Raw genomic sequence first — 3739 nt, forward strand, 5'->3', positions numbered from 1 at the left:
TTTGTTGTGGGCTTACCCCAAGTCCAAGGAGGATACAATTCCATTATGGTTGTAGTTGACATGCTTACTAAGGTTGCACACCTGATTCCAGTAAAGACAAACTATAAAGCCTCGGACATTGCAAGATTGTTTATCAAGGAGATATTCAAGCTACATGGGTTACCTAGAAGAATCATTAGCGATCGAGATTCTCTCTTCACATCACACTTCTGGAGAGCTATCTTTGAAGCTATTGGGACTCAACTCTGTTTTAGCACCGCCTACCATCCCCAAACGGATGGACAAACAGAGCGAGTGAATCAAATCATTGAGGATATGCTTAGGGCATACTGCTGTCGAGAGCCGAAGAGGTGGATTCAATACTTGCCATTAGTTGAATTTGCCTACAATGCTTCTTACCAGCAGAGCATTCAAATGACCCCTTTCCAGGCATTATATGGTCATGATTGTCGAAGTCCCCTAAACTTTTCTGATCCAACCCTAAGAGTTGAAGCTTCAAGACAAATGTTGGAGGACATGGATGATCAAATAAGGTCAATAAGACAAGACATACAAGCAGCCAAGGATAGACAAAAGGCATATGCAGATTTGAAACGTCAAGAAAGAGTCTTCAAAGAAGGAGACATGGTCTTCATTCGAGTACGCCCTAAAAAGAGTTCTCTATCCCTAGGAGAATGCAAGAAGCTAAGTCCAAGGTATTGTGGGCCGTATAAAATCCTCAAATGCCTAGGACCCAATGCTTATAAATTGCAACTCCCTGAGAACCTAAAGGTTCATAATGTATTCCATATCAGTCTATTAAAAAAATATATACCCAATCCTAATCATGTACTTAATGACCAACAAATTGTAATGCCTAGCCAAGGAGTCCTTGAACTAAAGCCAGAAAGGATCTTAGATATTAGGGAAAGACAGTTAAGATCTAGAACCTTGAAAGAATGCCTTGTCCAGTGGAAAGATTATCCCCAAGAGGATGCCACTTGGGTAGATGAAGGCACTCTCAACCATCAATATCCCTAGTTTATCTCGAGATGAGGACATCTCGATTCCTCCAAGGGGGAGAGAATGTAAAATTCCGCATGAAAATAATTGATTGGGCTTTTGAAAAAATTTTATTTTATTTCCCCCCCTTATCCCTCCAGCCGACTGACGAGCTGGAGGGGGGAGGGGAATAGAAGGAGTTATGAAGCTCCTTGGTGGAGCTTGTGGAGGGAGGGAGGGCATGCGTGTTGACACGCAGAAGGAGAAGATCCCCCTCCCTCCACTATTTAAACGAGGGGAGGGGAGGGGCCGCAGGACAGAGAGAAGGCTGGGGGGGAGACCGTGAGGAGAATCGACGCCGTTGCCGAAGTTCAATCGCTGTGAAGAGAGAGAGGACGGGACGCTGTTGATTGGCCGCCGCCTCCAAATCCCCCCCCGCCAGGTCGGACGACCATAACCACCCCCCCAAAGCTTCTGGAAGCTTGGAAGCTTCCAAAGGGGGGGGGGGCCTCTTTAAACCCCCTTCATATACCCTACTACCCCCTTTGTTATTTTTCTTTCCTGGGGTTAAAATCCCTTAAGCCCCCTTTCATTTTCCCCTCCCCCGCGCTAAAACCCTTTCCCCTGGATTTCAAAAAATTTCACCCCCTCCTTGTACGTTATGAAGCCCTTTTTACCCCCATATCTAAAACCCTTTTCCATGGGTATTAGAACCCCCTCTGCCGGGATTTAAAAATCCCTTAAATCCCCTTTCACCCTCGTACTAAAGCCCTTTTCTTTCACTTGGAGTCACTTTTCCCCCCCCGAGCACAAAGGCCTTAAGGGTCTTATTACTTCTTTACCTGTGTATAGTCCCTAAAAGACCTATCCCCTTGGCTTTGGAATCACTCTTCCTGTGGCCTCTTAAAACCACTTCTCCCGTGATTACCCCTTAAGCCTTTACCTTGGCATCAAAAACCTTTCACCCTCCCCCATGTGTAAGCCCCCATAAGCCCTTTTTCTCCAAGTTTGACCTAAGGGCCCTTAGACCCTTACTTATAATCTTTGCGGCTATTATTTTTCCTTAAAGCTCTCCTACACCTTGTGTCTTCTCCACACCTTGTTATTTCCGTTCGTGCGAGCTTACAAAGACCATTAAGCCTTTCCCATGGCTTCAATGGGTCTTAGTTGTAAAAGTTTCTAAAAATACCCTTTTCAATTCTCGAATTCAAGGAGGGAAACCTTCCAAAAATTACTTTGACGAACGGTGCAAGGAGTGACGGTGGAGTTCTAAGGAGAAGTTGTAAAGCTGCTTCCACGTTCGACGGACCACACTTGCGATGCCTCCTAAGAAAGTCCAAGGCGTAGCCGCGGGAGGGTCATCTCCCGGTATCCATGTGGATATCTCACCACAAAGCCAGGTTGTCTTCTTGATGTTAATTCGGGTTTTAGTCAGTCATGAAAAGAAAAATTATTAAGGAAATATATATATTTGTTCAAATTAATTCTAAGGAAGGAGTTAGCTTATGAATGACAATGGATTCAAATTAGCTTTCCTCAAATTGCATCAAGCATTATAAAATAATAGGCAATACTATTCATTTACTATAGTATTATAGTCCTAAAATGAAGAAATTATATCTTGCTCCATTAGTCTTATTCTTTTCGCAACGAATCATGGCAAAATGGCTAAATTCATGAAAGGTTTCTTTCAATGCTCAAACTACTAGAGAGTTATCTTTGCTAGTTGCAAGGCAACTGTTGTTAATTGGCATGAGTTTATCTTTAAAGAAAACGGAAGTTAAATGTTAGAAATCAACAAGTATAAAAATTAGACATACGAAATCATTTGGGAAGAAAATGTAATGGGGAATTGTTGGATGATACTTCATTAACACTTTTCCCCTGCAAATTGAGGACTTGGAACAAATAAAGTGTGTATTCACCAATTCCTTAGCTAGGTATTTGTCCCAAGGAGTATGGTCACTCTTTGTATCATCATGGCATTATGCTATATGCCAAATTAAACTGTGTTAATTGAGAAAGTAATCAAAGATAGTAAAACCGTGACAAGACGAGTAAGATTACCTTCCTAAAGCTGACCAAATCAATCTTTCCAAAAGATAACCGGACCAATCTAAACGTAGAAACATTCATACCCTAAAACACTGGACTACTTACCTTACCGTAAGGACAATAAATTCATAAAGATAAGAAATTAGGGTTCGTCCCTAAGGTTTTCAAATGAAGAAACCCTAGGCCTGACATACGTCAGATTAAGGAGTCTAAACAGATTATCCCATCGTCTGGCTTGTGCAACATATATGAAATCATTTTGTGAATTGATTCACAAGAAGAAAAGGGAAAACCCTTTTCAAAGACGGCAGATCCTTACGCAAGTTATCTTGCAAAAAGACGTAGTTTTTGGATATCCTTCAAAATAAGAAAAGTTGTAAAATAGAAACTAGCATGTCTACGGTACCTTAGGGTTAACCAAGCTAGGTATACCCTACATCCGAATATAAGGGATCTTGCCAAGTTACAAGACATCTTAAGAACGACTTCTGATACACTCAAAAAGGAAAGAACACTTCTTTAGCAGTTTGCCATACAACTGGGTTGGTTAATGGAAATGTTTGTGCTTGCTAGAGATTTTAGAGCTTTGTTTGATTTATGAATTACAAATTAAATAAGTATCTATACTTCAGGTTAAAAGCCTGAAGGGAGAGGCAGCTTTAGTTACCCCCGACTGCCTGCCTGACCCTAACCAAGGGGGTTG

Source organism: Lygodium microphyllum, unplaced genomic scaffold, assembly GCF_053477565.2.
Source record: "Lygodium microphyllum isolate KBCC unplaced genomic scaffold, Lygodium_microphyllum_v1.1.10 scaffold_38, whole genome shotgun sequence".
In the NCBI taxonomy this organism is placed as follows: Eukaryota; Viridiplantae; Streptophyta; class Polypodiopsida; order Schizaeales; family Lygodiaceae; genus Lygodium; species Lygodium microphyllum.